At 37.2% G+C, this 17,569-nt stretch overlaps 1 protein-coding gene across 1 annotated transcript in view; it reads right to left on the reverse strand.

Annotated features, from left to right (window-relative positions):
• Nucleotides 1-17,569, reverse strand: part of EPSTI1 (epithelial stromal interaction 1) — a 128,139-nt gene that overhangs the window by 3,016 nt on the left and 107,554 nt on the right. The gene's annotated exons all lie outside the window — the stretch shown is intronic.

Here is a 17,569-nt window from a genome sequence, read left to right on the forward strand (position 1 = left end):
TCCTAGAATATGAGCTTCAAGAGTACAGGACTTTGTTTTATTTAATACCACATCCCCAGTACCTGGAAGAGTGCCTGGCACATAGTGAGCACTCTTGGGAAAATATAATCAAAAATAAAATCTCTTCTCAACCCAGGAAACCTTTCCACAAAGGTAGAAGAGAAAGAAAACAATTTTATTATTGAATAAGCATTAAACCAAAAAGTGATGTTCATCACAGTCGGTCTCCTAAAGAGATTGCAAAGAAAGAACTCTCACTCTTTTATAGCTAAGTGGATCCAACCCATTACATTAGGTAGGTTTCGCAATTTGTTGTCAGACAGCTGACGTTAAGCCTCTCTCCTCTTAGGAAACCGGGAGCCAGAGCCTGTCTTCCTTGATGATTGCATTTCAAAGAGATGGCTTTCAGGTCCTTGACAAAACACTGCTGATTGTGAGGCAGGCCAGAGGCTTATTTAGCTATTAAAAAGATTTACATACATTGAAAAGGATAGAGAAAGAAATTCTGAAAGAAAAAAGGGAGAGTGGGGTAGTCTCTTCCCCTATTTTCAATAGGGAGACTTCTAAGCCTCTTATTTTAAATTTGTATTTGCTTTTTCCACACTTAACCAATATGTATTAAATAAACACATAACTAAATTCAGATGGTTTGCCTGTAACAGACTATAAGCACCTAAGGGAAAGAACTATGTCATACTTATTTTCCTATACATCACAAACATGGCATGCACTCAGCAAATGTATGTGAACAGAAAAAAGAAAGGGAGAAAGGAATGACTTTGACAACTGTGAAACAATCTCCACATTCAGGACTTATCAAAGCATTAAGAAAGAGGATCAAATACTAGACAGATAATCTGGGGCTATCGCAAGAGTTCTTGAATATCTATAAAACACCTCTACATGTTCATTTAATTGTGCATCAGGTAATGGATGAACTAGATATCAGGGCCCTTTCCAAATCTGGACTCTGTAATTCCCAGGTCGTGGCATTTGCTTATTTCCAGTGGGCCTGCTTTTCTCCCATCCTCCACCATCAAAGCTCTCCCCTCCTAGGCCGGTTAACTCATTCACACATTTTCTCAGAACCCTGAGCTGTAATTCATTCAGAGCCAGAAATTTAGGCTCATTTACAGCTGAGGCATGCTCTTACATAATCTCTTCACCCATCTTGGGTTTCAATTTTCTCTTAGCTTTCATTCTGCCCTATTCAGTGCAAAGATCACTCTCCTTGACAGAAAAGACAGGAGCAAACAAGAGGAAAGGAGTTCTGCTCTCTTCATGCCATCCATCAACATCACCACTGGCCTCAAGCAGCGAGCCTCTTCCTTCCTGTTCTTGCTCTGAACTTAAATGCCCTCCACTATACTTAGCCTTTCTTTTTTCTCATCAGCCTCAGCTACTCTTGCCTTTGGTCATTCTGATTTGTTGCTGGTCCTTGCCTCTCTTTCACATGATCTTTGTCAACAAGCCTCTCCTACCACTTTTTGGAACATGCCTTTTTAAAACCTAAGCATCTTAGTGGGGAGGTGTGCAACCTCCTTTTGTCTAGAAGTTTTTTCCTTTTGTCTTCAGCATGAACAACATGTGTGATTGCACAGGCAGAATTACAATTTGGAAAGCTCACCAATTCTTTGGAATACCTCTTCAGGAATAAAATTATAACCATCTTTTCTTGAATTCATTAAAGCCTGCCTTCTCTGAGTGTTGAGTACCTGTTTTAGCATTCCAAGCCTTCTCTCTGATGGCTAGCATGAATCCTAAAATGACACTGTCCCCTTTTCACAAGATTCCCATAACTTCCACTATACCATAAAAGTGAGGTACAGGAGGACCTGGTAGTTCTGACAATGGTCTCTTTAAAACACCCCAAGGAACCAAATAAAGCAGATGGCATGGAACTTGAAATAAAAAAAAAAAAAAAAGATAGCTGCTAGAAATATTGTGGAAGTAGAAACGGTAATCCCTGCCAATCATCTCTGTTGGGATAACAGAGAAGGAAGACTATAGAGGCCTGCAAGTGTACATGGCCAGGTGATATGTAAAATGGTGTAAAAAACAAAAAAATATTTTTAATAATGAAGAGCAGGGGTTAAGAAAGCAACTTTTCATTTCATACTAATTTAGCACTCACCTTGCCATTTTTCTACCTTGTACGCCCATTTACCTTTAAAGAGCATTTACCCCTCCAGTTTGTCCAAAAACTATCCTGTGACATAGACATGGAGGTAAGAGATTTGTCCAAGGTCTCAACATTAGTGAATGGCGGGGCTAGACTCTCATAACTCCCAGCAGTCCAGTGGTTCTCCTTTCTTTTCCAAGATGCCACACTGCTCATGGCATTGCTAATCACCTGTAAGGATTAAACACAGCCATCACTAGTACCTAGCCTATCTCAGCGGCTCCATTCCCTGAGGACAGGACCTGTACCACTTATCTTTGTGTCTCCACAGTGCCATATTCAAAACAGACTAAAAAATATTTTATATTTTATTGAAATGTTGATTTCTGATTTTTTAAAAAAATTCATGATGTCCAATTTTAACTATCCCTCTCCTATCTGTTTCTGCTCTCTTGGTACTAAAGCACAATTTCTGCTCATTTTAGCACAACTATGGCTTCTAAAATATAAAAATTAACACTTCTAACCAGTTTATAATCTGGTGTTGATCAATTTACATAACATTTTGTAGAGAATGAAATGTCACCCTCTGATGAGTGACTGAACAATTTCTACAGCTCAGTTGTAGCCAGTGTTCTACAGGGACAGAGAGAAGGGGGATTCTGAGCACATGCCCTGCAGCTGAGCGGCAAAGCAAAGTGGTTGTAATAAATCAGCTTACTAGGGGATGTGTGTGTCGCAGTACAGGTCTCCCTGTATCCTCTGTTCCAGCAGATGGCACGACAACATGGCAATAAATGTAATGAAAGTGTCCCTCCATTTGCCATTATATGCCTTTTTAAAAACCCTCATTTTTGAGCATATTATTCTGTGAGCAGAAAACAAAATCCTTTTTTATGATCCTTTTAAAACTCTATTGTTAAACAATGGAATATTCAAAACATAATAGGGTTTCCAAACAAAGCCTCTTTCTTAAAGAAATGGCTAACATGTATTTATTCTCTCTGCAATCCTCATGGTAACTTGAAAGGCATATTTTTTTCCTCATGTAAATTTATTATACATCAGCCCAATGTTATATCATGCACATCGGCACAGAGCTGGTTATTATATATGCACTAGTTCATCAAGTTACAAACACAGAACCCACAGCCTTCTTACTATTTTCTTCTGCCTACTCACAGTTCTAATACAATTCTTGTTACCTCTCTGGCAGCCATACTTTTAAAGGATGACAAAAATATTTCACCCCAAAATATACTGCTTTGGCAATTTTCTTTTCCTCTTAAGCTGTCTATTGCTTTTCAACAAAAGCCAAAGATAAGTATACTTTTGTGACCAAAATTAAAACATTTACTTTTCTTTCTACTTGATCCCTCCAGAATTCAGAAACTATTCATGAGTATTCTCATTTTATGGCAATAATTATTTGCATAAATTCAATAAGAATTTGTTCTCAAGCTGAGGCTACCAGAGGTGGGAAAGGGAGAGGGGGAGGATTAGCAAGAAACTGGTAAAGGGCCACAAAAAAAAGATCATATTGTGTAATGCTGAATATACTAATTATCCTGATTTCAGCATCACATACTGCACACAGGTATTGATATTCAGTGCTGTACCCCACAGATATGTACAATCAATTATGTTTCAATAAAATAAATAAAAACAGAAGGAAAAAAAAAAAAAGAATTTGTTCTCCTGTGTACCAGGACACAATTGGAGACACTGGTTCTTTTATCAATGCTTTGACTAGAATGTCATATATTCAAATATGACCAGACTACTTTGAGGGATTGAAGTTGACTATTATAAGACCAATAAAAAGCCCGGTGGAAAAACTGGCCTGGTACCTTGTCTGCATGATTCCCCGACCTTGCATTAAGTAAAGAATTCCACCTTCTGACAGGCCCAGGAACCTCAAGATATTTGGGGTACCTTGAGAGGAGAGAAATTTGCCCAATTTGAACAGATACAGTTTGAGAACAAATTAAATCCTTTGCTTGGTTCCTAAGCCTCAAGAGGCTTTTAAAAGTCTAATCAGAAATTCCTTCTAAAAAGTTCCAGCAAAGCCAATATGATAAATTACTATTTTTGCTAAACTTATAATTAGGCCAAATACTAAAATAATTAGGCCAAAGACTAAACTTATAAACTTATTTTACAAACAAATTAGTCTTGCCATAAATATCTTTGGTAGAAATGGGGGTGAATGTAGAAAGAAAAATTACATTTAAACAAACAAAAAACAAAACTATAGTGTTCCTGTTATTAGATTCTAGTCCTGTCCATTGTTTTTGAGTTTATTATCTGGACTAAGTCCTGAATTTTTATCCTCCCCGCAACTATACCTTATAACTTTATACCTTGTTGTAACTTTCCAGACTAACATTTCCAATTTTTCTCCCGCCCTTCTGACTTAAAATCACTAGAAATAAAACTGCTTTTCTTGAAGTCCTACAAACTGAAGCTAGACAACTTGATGTAAACTTTGGGAGAAATCACTCAGCAACTGGTATATAAACAGCCTTCGTGCCTGCTAATGTATGGACTACTCAGTTCACTGGAACAGCTGATTTGAATTGCAATCCAGGAATTGCTACCGCCTCTCCCCTCCAACTGAAGATGCTTCAGAGACTCTAGAAAAACTAGCTTATAGATAACTCCAGACATTAACCTTTTTGTTTTCATAGAAATTTGTCTTGTTAAAAATCTGTTAGCCTACATCATATATAGAGGCCTAGCTTTGAAAGCCCATCTGAAACACCATCTTTTGAAATGAGACACAACTGTTTAACTAATCTGACCTATTCTCAACTAGCCAGTGGCTCACTTGGGAGAACATGGTGCTGATAAACTGACCTATTTTCAGGACTAAGAGACAGATGCAAGAAGATATGAAACAGTGTACTCAAATTTGTTTTTCAGCTTGTTTAATCTGTTCCCCCCCTCCTTGCTTATCTCTTATCTCTAAATTTTTAACCCAAATCTATCCAGTTACCAATCTTACTTTAATATCTGAAACTTTCTGAAAATAAAGTTTCAAATGGGGACTAAAGGAAACCAGAAATATTTCACTCTAAAATCTATTTCTCTGGCATCTTTTGATGTGGCTATTCAGAGGGGCTGGGAAGAAGCAGCTTTGAAAAGCTGTCTTTTTTGGGGGTGGTGATATGCATCTGTAGAGAAAATCTACATTAGTGAGATAAACAGTAGGTAAACAGCAGATGCAAACAGGCTTTCTCTGACACACACACCCCCACCCTGCATCCTGGTACTTGGATCTAGAAAAGGTTATCTCACAGAAAAAAGACATTAAAGGTCTGACAGAGAAACTTTTATCACAGGATACCATCTATTCTGAGAGCTGCTACCTGTGAGGTTTTAACTGTATAACGAGATTGCCTTTGTCCCGCGACTTCCCTTCACTTTCCCTCCCATAACCCATCCTGCTGTGCTCCAAGCCCTTATTTCTTCTGCAACCTCAGATGGTGTAAAACTTCGGCCGTCTGGTTCTGAGTTTTCATACTTTGTATGACTCCCATGCACAAGTGTGAATGTAATAAATTTGTGTCTTTTTCTATTAATCTGCCTTTTGTCAGTTAATTTTCAGCAAACTTTCAGAGGGTAAAGGGAAGCTTTCCTTTGGCCATTACGCTTCCAAACACACCCTTTCATTGAATAGGTCCAGCTAATCACAGCCCACCTGCTTAATAACCTGAAATTTTAAATGAAGCTTGTAGGTAATGTTTCTGTGGTTATATGTCTTCCAAAATCAATTATAAATTTTTAGCCAGAGTTATCACAAAATTTGAATTTGAAGTTTTATTTTGGGGGAAATATGTCTACATTTACTATAACTACAATGTAATTCCTAAAGATACTTTCTGAAAGATAACCAAATCTCTAAATTAAAAATAAGCTTGTAGGCTTCCTATAATGCTTTTTGATAAAAATCAGTCTAAGAAAGAATACCATGTTTTCCTCCAACCTCAACAAAGTATTTAGGAACCACAAGAAATATTTCTCTAGCATAAACATGCAGAAACATGAGTGCTGAGGCCCATGCTATGAATGCAATGAGCTCTCCTGCCTTGTATTGCCTGTGACTAAGCCCAGAAGTAGGGTAAGTCCTTCATTTTGTTAGGATGGGCCACTGGGTGTATTGCTGCTTTGCACATTTTAAAATCTTTCAACATAATACCAAGAAGAAACCACAAGGAAAAAAGATCAATAAATTCAAATACACAGATATTTAAAACTTCAATACCAAATAACACTAAATTAAAGGGTATATAAAAATTAGAATATTTGCAACACAATATCTTAACACAGAGAGACCTTTTATAAATCAACTATACAAACACACACATTCCTCTTCACCCCCCACCAAAAAAGAGAAGCTAATGTCTAGTAAACATATGGAAAAAAGAAGGGTTAACCTCTAAATGACATTTTTAACTCAACATTTAGGCAAAGATTTAAAAATCACTAATAGTATTGGGGAGGGTATCAGGACAATGGCACTACTGTATATTTCTGATGGTAATAAATATTGGTGCCACCTTTTGGGAAAGTAATTTGACTACATATATTAAAACACTTATGCTATGGTATGAATGTTTCTGTACCCCCCCCTCAAAAAGTTATGTTGAAATCCTCACCCCTAAGGTAATGATTTAGGGAGATGATTAGGGCATGGGTGTGGAGACCTTATGAATGGGATTAGTGCCTTTATGAAAGAGGCCCAAGAGAGACCCTTTGCCTCTTCCACCATATAAGGACACTGAAAGAAGGTGCTATCAGCCAGAAAGCGGGCCCTCACCGAATACAGAATCTGCTGGCACCTTCATCTTGGACTTCCAGCTTCCAGAAGTTTGAGAAATAAATTCTTTATTTCTAAGCCACCCAGTCTGAGGTATTTTGTTATAGCAGCCTGAATGAACTAAGACATCCTATAAATGTGTATTTTCTTTAACCACCAGTTCTAATTCTAGGTGTTTTTCCTCATCCAATCATTAGACAAGTGTCTACAAAGATTTCTATTGCAAGGATTTTGATACACACATAGACAAATATCTGGAAGGATGTACACCAAGATACTGTGATTATCTGAGTAACACCTGAAAAATTACCCATTACTGTTCTTTTTATTACTCATCTGTATTGTCTAAGGTTTCCATTACTTCTCTTTTTATTGCTCATCTGTATTGTCTAAAGTTTCTATTACCAAACACATTACTTTTGTAACAATTTGTTTTTTCTTGTTTTTATTTTTCCAGAAAAAGAAAGCACTTTGAAAGCACAGAAATGGTGACTGGAACTTTCAGATTTCCTGTCCAGAATTACCTGCAAGTCAAGTTTTATTCCAATTTATTCAACAGGGCAGATTAAACATGAAAGCAAAATGGTATGCTCCTTTAGGCAGCAACTCTTGCTGCTTTCCTGGGTACTTTGACCTATATAGAAAATTGGTCAAAGATGTTTACAACCACATACATATTCTAGAAAATTTCAGCCGTGAAGTCACACTTCTCCATACCTGCACAACTTTTTAAAGTGAAACCAGACACCTGAACAAAATCTTTGTTTGGGAGTGCAGGATACAATTTCCCCAAGAGCCCCAAAAGTAAGAAAGCCTTCCTTTCCCCCATGTCAACTCCTGATTACACACTGGAAGATGCAGCAAGTGAGGAATACCAAGCCAAGACACAAACACCGGGACACGACCATAGGGTAGCCAGGCCGGCAGGTGTATGGCTCAAATGGCTGTGATCCACAGTAGTAAAATACCTGCGATAGCCTCACATTCACAACCAGTTTGGCAGAGTTTCCAACACAGGCTGGGGGATTTAGTTTTCCCCGTATAAGGCAATGACAAGGATTTCAAATGGACCAAACATTTTATATTATTGTCAATGGCATTAACACAGCTTCAGCTGGCAGAGGAGAGGAAATCAGGAATACCTGCATTATTTACTCCAGAGAAACTGCCCGAGCACCATCTATCCTCAGCTCCCTGCTCCCCTCCTGGTGAGGCCCTTTCTGCAGAGTACCCTTGCCCAGCTCTGTGACCCCCCCAGTCATGTGTCTTGGCCCAATAACTTCAAATCCCAATGTTTCTCTGAATGCAGAGATTTGGAAAGTTAATTTTATCAGAACCGCACTCTCCCAAGTGAGCCACTGGCCGGCCCCTGGAAAGTTAATTTTAATACAATAATTGGTCACAAAGAAGATCTCTTAATGCTGGAAAGTATTATTAGCTGTCCGGTTGCAAAAATGATTTGCTCCTCCAACCTCTATTCTAAGATTGAATGTGATGCTTTCCCTCTATAATGGGTGGGTGGTGGTGGGGAGCTGGATTACATTGCATGGAAAATCAATACTCTTGCACTCTAGGGTCTATGAATTGGTTCAAGGTCACAGAAGTTGAATAAGAAAGCCTATTGAATTAGCAATAGGAAAATACGCAAAGAAAAGGCAAGTTTCCAAAACATTTACGAACCACATATTGTGTCTACATTTCTGTCTAGTTGGTTTTTACAGAAACATTGGCCTTACTGGAAAAAAGACTATCCCACTTTGAAAATCAGGGGAACAGTATTAGTAAGTCAAGACTAAAGCAAGATCCAATCGTGAGTACATATTTATATAGACTGTAAAGGAGAATATTAAAATGAGATGTCTCAAGAGAGGAAAAACCCAAGACCTTTTCATTAAAAATTAAAATAACCCATTTATATAGAAGTAGTTCAAAGTTTATTTATAAATTTGTTTTTAAAAAGTATAAGTGATTTATTTTTTCTTTTGTTCATATTTGTAACCCAGATTAAGAAAGTAAGGATTAAAATCTAAAAAGACCCCAAAGCTTCCCCAAACCTGACCTGAGAATTAGATATGAATTAGTCCCTTAGAGAGACAAGCCTGCAGCACCCATAGCTCTCACTAACCTGGAATGATCAAGTGATTCCCTCTTTTTCTATCTTACTAACATTGCTGTGATTATACTTCCAATAAGAGGCCAAACCAATTAGAAAAACAGAGTAACATCGCACTGGCAGTAGAGGTTAAGTATGAGTCCAGTCATCAGCTCCTGCAAACACGTGTACATGATGGGGAGGAACTGGTCACCCCTGATTGTTCAGTCAGGTGTGTGGGCAGTTATTTAAAGTCAAGGTAAAAATAGTGGGGCAGAACAAAATCACATAAAGCAAAGCATCTCATGAGGTTTTCAAGGTCAGCTGGTGAAGGCCAGATGGAAGTAAATATTTCTCATATATTCTGGAAGGAAAAAAAAAAAAAAAATTACAAGCAGCAAAGTAAAATCCAAAGCCTTTGTAGTTCAAAACGAAATTTCTTCAAAGAAACTCTTATTGCATCAAGCTAAAATGACCATTCTTTAATGATTCTAAAGTACCAGTGAAATGATTTAATTTTCAAATCACATTGCCTTTGATTCACAAAATAGTCTCTGTCCAGAATATAAAGTATTGAGTGACATTGGATTGGCTGTGTTCTTAGAGACAGGCTGACATAGGTCACAAATGACAGTGGTCACAAGTGTTGTCACCCACCCCCATAGTTCTGGCAAGAACAGGATGAACACAATTTGGAGCAGAGGAATTTAAATGGAAATGTACCAAGTACAGCTGCCCTGGATGACACAGCAGGAAGGTGACTTCTAGGGGGTCCCCGAGGTATGGAGAAAGACTAATGGGTCCCCGCCCCCACTACATGCAAAGAATCAAGAAATCTCCATCAAGCCTTCCACAACGCTGGGCCAAGCTACATTTGGGACACAGACTACGGGCGTTTTTTTGTTTGTTTGTTTTTGTTTTTTTTCTAAACACTCTAGGAAACTAAAATCTCAGGTTGACTCATAGGCTATGGCAAATGCGCCCTTGAAGACATAGGATTTGTCCTTCCACAGCATCCCAAAATGTCTCACCTTCTGGTATCAGAGAAAATGTCACTTAAAGTGGTTTTTTAAGTGTCCCACCCTACTTCCTTCATGACAATAGGGGACTCTAGAAAATCAAAATGCATTTTTAAAATATAAAAGCAATTTCAAATTATTGAAGAGTAAATATGAGCATATATTAAGTAATATGAGAAGACTGTGATTTAAAATAAAAGTGGTTAAAAAAATAATGATCCAGTTTGTCTATGCAACATACATTTATTAGGGGCCTACTGCTTAAGGGTCTATGTGGCATTTCGAGAAACAACTGTTTCTTTCCATGGCTTTCATCATAGTTTTATCATGTTTTTTGCCTTCCTCCTTTTCTTCTCCATGTTCAGCTTTTTCTGGTTCCAGTATTTTCTCCAAGCCCCATCTGTGAGTTGGAGCATAGCTCTCATCTCTCATTCGTTGGGGAAGCTCAGTCCTCATCTATCAACTTGTAAACGAATGACACATTCTTAATATATTCTTTATACTAACTTTCCACTTGTTATTGACAAAACATGTCCTAAATAAAAGTTTAGTTTATAGCTTCTCTTCTGACTTTTGTATATCTTTTGATGAACAGATGTTTTAAATTTTAATGTGGATAGATTTATAATTTCTTTTTGGTTTATACTTTGGGTCTTAAAATCCTTCCCTAGCTCAATTTTATAAATAGCCTCTTCGTTTCCTTCTAAAATTTAAACAGTCTATTTATAAACTTTAATACACTTGGAATAGATTTTTTTGTGAGTGGTGTTAGGTAGGGACCTAATTTCATGTGGGCACCCAATTGTCCCAACAGCATTTCTTGAAAGGTCCATTTTCCTCCAGCAATGTGCTCCGCCTCTTCTGTCATACATCAAAATTCCAGAAATGGTTGGTTCTGCTGGTGTCAACTGCATACCAGGTTGGATAATTAAGTCCCCATATGTACTTTTTTTATCTTTAGAAGTGAATTGGCTATTCGTGGTTCCTTGTTTTGATTACAATTTAAGTAAATCTATAGATTGAGAGTCCACCCCTATCCATAAACAAGGTATAACTCATCATTTATTTATTCCTTAATGTATTTCTACAAAATTTTAAAAAAATTTTTAAATGGTCATACACGTTTGGTTGGATCTTAGGTTTTTTTGTTTATTCTTGATGTGTAGGAATAAAGTTAGTTTTTATATATTCATTCTATATCCACCCACATTATTACTCTAATAATTTGAATATAAATTCTTTTGAATTTTTTCTATGTAGATAATTATATCATCTGTGATTTATAAATGCTTTTTTCCTAATCCTTACATCTGTTTTAGAGGAAATGCTTCTGACATATTTTTATTATTGTCATAGAGTTTTGATCCCTTTATTAGGCAAAGAAATTTCCTTTCTACTCCTGGTTTGCAAGAAGTTTTTACCACAGAGTTAAAATTTATATATTCTTACTTTTAAATTGTATATATTTATGGAATACATGTTTTGATATATGTATACAATATGGAATGACAATTGACATATCCAATTAATATATCCATTACCTCACATACTTATCTGTTTGTGTGTGTTAAGAACAATTGAATCTACTCTTTTAGCGATTATCATGTATACAGTACATTATTATTAACTATAGTCACCATACTGTACAGTAGATCTCCAGAACTTACAGAAGGATTTTAAGCAGAGGAATGATGCAAAAATTCTCAAGTAAAAATGGGGTTACCATGGTTACTATTTGTAAAACACTGAAGGAAGTCTAAATGAATAAAGGGAGCTTGATTATAAGGTCATTCAAGTAACCCAGGGCATATAGAATGATAGCTGGCTGTCAAGCAGAGTCCTGTGGATTATAAGTAGTAAAAAATAATTAATTAATTCGTTAAAAAATAAAATGATGGCTGGGGAGGTGACAAAAAAATAGGAAATAGAAATAAGCTAACTATCCACTTATTGACATTAATCTTACTAGCTGAACAAATGGAATAAAATAAAATAAAATAAAATCATAAAAGAGGAGGAAAAAAGATAGATAACTGTCATACTATAGTTTTTTTCTGCTGTAGGGATTTACATAAATGGAATCATATAGTAGGTAGCCTTTTGTGTCTTTTTCATTCACTTAATGTTTTCAAAATCCATCCATGTTGTTGTGTGTATCTCTAGTTCATTCCTTACTTCTTTTTTTTTTTTGTCTGTTTTGTGACCAGCTGGCACCGTGCTCAGCCAGTGAGTGCACGGGCCAACCCTATATAGGATCCGAACCCGCGGCGGGAGCGCTACTGCGCTCCCAGCGCTGCACTCTCCCGAGTGCGCCACGGGGTCGGCCGGTCATTCCTTACTTCTGATAAATATTCTCTTGTATGGGATACACTACAAGTTATTACAATATATGACTTTTTGTATCTAGCTTCTCTCTCTCTCCTTCGTATAGATGAAGAACCAAAAGAATTAAAATTGAAGCTTGGAAAACGGACTCAGGATCAAAATGGGATAGAGGCAGTATAAGTTAGGGTCTGGGCAGCTGCCAAAAAAGGGCTATATTGTGGCCAGAGTGGGCTGTCAGGACTTTAAAATTGGGGCATAAACTGAGTTGGAATGAGGAGCTAGATAATCTGTATAAACTAGCGCTGCAGGGTAGGCTACTAAGTGAAGGGACCAGGGTGAGGTCTCCACATTTCCCTGGGAAGGAATAGTCTTTTTTATTTTTTTTTAAGATGACTGGTAAGGGGATCTTAACCCTTGGCTTGGTGGTGTCAGCACCACGCTCACCCAGTGAGCTAACCGGCCATCCCTATATGGGATCCAAACCTGTGGCCTTGGTGTTATCAGTACCGCACTCTCCCGAGTGAGCCACGGGCCGGCTCGGAAGGAATAGTCTTGATGCCACCCTCAGGTAATGGTTGTGTTCTAGCTTTTTGTTGAACAGGCTCACATTTTGCTTTCTTGAGCTTTGTTCTGTTTCTTGAACGAAGCCTTTAGGAAGGTCCTCTGAGCCTGACATCTTCTCATCTAGATGTGTTCCCACATTTTCTCTGTATCTGTTGAGATGATCATATGGGGTTTCTCCTATAATTTATAAAGTGAATTTTCTCAATAGTTTCTGTTTTGTTTATGATAAGCCAAACTTGCATTTCTGGGATAAATCCAATTGATCAGGATATATTATGCTTTTTAAAAAAATTCATTATTGAATCTGTCAAAATTTTGTGACTTTTTTGAATATGTATTTATGAATCAGAGTGAGTCTATAATTTTATTTTCTGTATAGTTTTATATTTTAATTCAAAGTTACATTTACCTGCATAATCAATTTTGGAGAATTCTTCCTCCTTTTTCATTTATCAGGAAAATTTTCTAGACATGTGTAATAACTTGTTCCTTGAAAGTTTAATAGAACATTCCTGTAATATGTCTAAACCTGGTTTTTATTTTATGGAATGACAGTAACAAATTGATCTAGGTAGTGTTTGCATCACTTTGCATTTCCACCAATAATGTATAAAGTACCTGTTTCCCCACAGGTTTGCCAACAGAGTACACTGTCAATCTTTTGGTTTTTTGCTGAATAATAAATGAGAAGTGGTATTTTAGTTTAGTTCTTAGTTTTCATTTCTTTTGTTATAATAAATTCATTGAAATTAATTTCAAAGATTATATATTTTTATTCCTATAAGTTGTTTTGTTCTATCTCAAGTCTTGGTTATCCTTGTCTCTTGTTTTTTGCTCATTATTTTAAATCCAATTTTTATTTCAGCAAATGTTTTATACGTAGCCATTTAAAATTTAGTATCTAATCATTTTAATATAACAGATAGCTTGGCATAAAATCTCTTTGTTGTATTCATCATGTTTGTTCACAACCACTGTTTTCTTGCGTGTGCAGTAATTTCCAGGCACTGTTTTATGCTTAGGATGTATCAGTGAATGAAACAATCAACGGGTTCTGCCCTAATGGAATATGAAACGTAGGGAGAGACTAAGAATGACAGTCAACAAAACGTGAGTAAATTATGTTAGAAAAGTATGCTAGCAATTGAATAGTGCTATGGAAAAAGGAAGTGGAGCCCAGAAAGGGAATTACAAGAGCCAGGGGTGAGGACAGGTGGCATCTTAAATTGGATGGCTGAGGTAACCTCACTGAGGCAGTGGAATTTAAGGAAGCACTTGGAAGAAAACAAACTGTATGGATATTTTAAAGAAGAGCATAGTGAGAGAAACCAGTATAAAGGCCCTAAGGTGACAGCAGCCAGTGCCTAAAGTTTCCAAAGAACAGCAAGAAGCCAACGCAGCTATAGAGGAAGGAAGACAGTGGTGGGAGAGAGCCAGAGGGTAATGGGCTTACATCACTCTGGCTTGTACTCCAAGTGAGCTGGGAAGTGCTGGGAGCCATCAGAGGGCTTGGAGCAGAGAAATGGCGGGATCTGATCTCTGTCACTCTCCTACGGAGAACAGACTCTATGTTGATAAGTGTGGAAGCAAGGAAATGACCTAGGAGACTATAAAAAGAATCTGGATGCATATTGATAGAGGCAGGAAGCAGGACAATGGTGGTGAAGGGGGTGAGAAGCTTTTGGATTGGATATATTTGGAAGAAAGAGTCACAAGGATTTGCTGATGGATCATCTGTGGGAGAGGTGACAGAGGGGTTGTACAGTTACGGAAACGGAAAGGTGCAGATAGAACATTGGGGTAAAGGGGATCAAAAGTTAAGTTTTCGACATGTTAAGGTTGAAATGTTTATTACAAATCCTAGGAGAGATGTTGGGTAGACAACTTGATGTGCAAGCCTGGAGTTTGGAGGAAGAGGTCTAGGCTGGGAATAGAAATTTGGGAGTAATAAGCTTGTATTTAATTTCATTAGTGTCACACTTCTCTCTGTGTAACAGAGACAGAAAAAGGATTACTCAAAGCACCATGAATGCAATGAGAAGCCTGAAGGGACTGCACCCCAGCAACTCCTCTGTTAGAAGGAGAAACTGGGTGCAGCCCTGATTCGAAGTTAGCTTCTGCTTTTTATTGTAAAGACAAGGCAGTTGCACACGAAAAATCAGTTGACTCAATCATTACAAAAGGACACAAAGACATGGGCAGTGTGACAAAAGTTATCTATGGCTAAGTATAGCTTAAACAATGGAAACTAGTAACATCAGTAAAATTAACATTCCAAAGTACAATTTGTGAAAAGCTAAGTTGGTCAAACTGCCATCATTGTCTAAAATATAACCTCTCCTTAAATGATATAAGCAAAAGTTGCATTCTTATGATAAAATCTAAGTATAATTATCTCTAAAGTTTCTACCAACAGACAGCTTGCTCCTAGCAAATATTTTTTCACATCTTCCTCTTAAGCAATTCTTAAAATCTCTTAACAGGATTGGTATGACAACCACCTGTTAGCTCTAAAATCATTAAAGTATACAATCCCATACCTAAGCAGTGATTAGAGTTGATTAGAGGGGCTCTGTAGACTGTTGTCCCCTAAACCGAGGACTTTTGTCCCATACATGTATTTATCTTAAAACCCTATTCTAAAAATCAAATGAGAATCAACATTATTTAATTAGAATTGATTAAATGGGCTGCTGCCACACTGTCTATAGACTTGTCTCCTAAGCTGAGGACTTCTGTCCCATACATGCATTTACCTAAAAACCCTATTCGAAAAATCAAGTAAGAATCAAGATTTCTAACCCTCTACACATTAGGACAAATGAGGCCACCAAGGTATTAAGTGAACATAAAGTTCAGAAAGTGATCAGGCAGGTGTGGGGGATTCAGCAAAGGAAAGTGAAAAGGAGTGTCTACTGAGATATGTGGAAACCCAGGGGAGTAGAGTGTCCCCAAAGCCAAGTAAAGAAACAGCCTCAGAGGGAGTGATTCACCAGGAAAAATGACGCTGATAGGCACAAAGACGAAGATTTAAAAATAACTATTGGATTTTGCAATATGGACACTGTTAATGTCCATCAAGAGTTTTTTTTTTTTTGGATTGGTAGAGTCTAAAACCTGATTAGATTGGGTTTAAGAAAAAATAGGAAGAGAGAAGTTAGAGACAGCAAGTTTAGACATTTCAAAGTTTTACTCTATAGTGGAACAAAAAAACAGGTCAGTAGAAGAGAGAGAAGGGGTGTCAATAGAATTTGTATTTATTTATGTTTTATGCTGATGGGGATTTTCTAGTTGAGATGGAACATTTGGCAATTCAGTAGAGTGGGGAGAATTCTTAGAAGAAAATGATCCGGTAGGTGGAAGAGAGAGAATCTCGTCCATAAAGAAAAACACACAGAGCAGCACAGTTGTCTGCAGGTAAGGAGAGGTGGGGTGGGAGCCTGCAGAGGATCTCACCTTTCTATCACTGCTTCTTTCCAGTAAGGGAAGTGCCCATGACCACTTTGGACTTGGACGTGCCCATCCTATTAAGGGAACTTCACCCAATCATCCTGCTACATCGTGAGAAAACAATAGTCTTCTCTTTTACCTGTGAGGAGTCTAAGCAGGTATTTGTAGCTCCCCTAAGACCTAACAATAGGAATTGGTGAGCCAGACTGCCAAATCCTCATTGCCTTAGGCCCATGTGGTGTTCATTTACACTCTCGCATCATCTTCCCCTCAATCCCAGGTATTTTTCTAGGCATTTTCTAAATTTTAGGAGTACTTAAGAAAGGGAGAAATGACAAATGCGCGAGTTTCCAAGTCCTGACTAAAATCTGAATTCCAAATGTGTTTCACAGCTAAGTTATAGGAACTTGGATAATGTCTTCAACTCACAATGCCCCATATTTCACATGACTCCTACGCACATATTCTTATGAATAAATCAATAATGTGTCTATTGTATCACACAATGCAAAGATACTGTATTTGGAGTCCTTTCTCTCTTCCATGTTGTCCCTATTCTGAATGCCATAATGAAGCAAATGAGCATATACTATGAATAAATAGACACATCCAGGATGCATTTTCTGCAAATATGCTGATGTTCAATTATCATGTGTATACATTTGTAAAATCCATATATCAATTTTAACTATTAGGTGCCTTTCAAGGAAACATGCATATAAGATTTCTAACAGACTGACTTCTCAAACCACTATTTTGTCTCTCGAGTATTTATTTAAGGATAATCTTCTCTACAGTTTCCCGGTCAGCAAGCACTTGATTATTTTATTGTATTTTACCAGTTTAAAGATTTTTATTTGCTCAATAAATGTGAGGGTACCTCAAAAAGTTTGTGGAAAAATTTGTATTATCTTTTATATTGTATATATATATGTAAAGGTACTTCAAAAAGTTCACAGAAAAATAGATTTACATATATGTATGTGCATGCATATGAGGGTATATATGCTCTTGGGCTTCAATTAAACTGTAAAACCTACAGTTATTAGTTTTGATTCCGTACATACTGCAAACCTCCCAATCACATACATTTCAAAGCTTTGGTGCTGGTTCAATAATATACTGTGTGCACAAAACACATTAAACACGTATTACAACACAGTGGCAAGGTTTTT

This window comes from Cynocephalus volans, chromosome 7 (assembly GCF_027409185.1).
Source record: "Cynocephalus volans isolate mCynVol1 chromosome 7, mCynVol1.pri, whole genome shotgun sequence".
Lineage (NCBI taxonomy): Eukaryota > Metazoa > Chordata > Mammalia > Dermoptera > Cynocephalidae > Cynocephalus > Cynocephalus volans.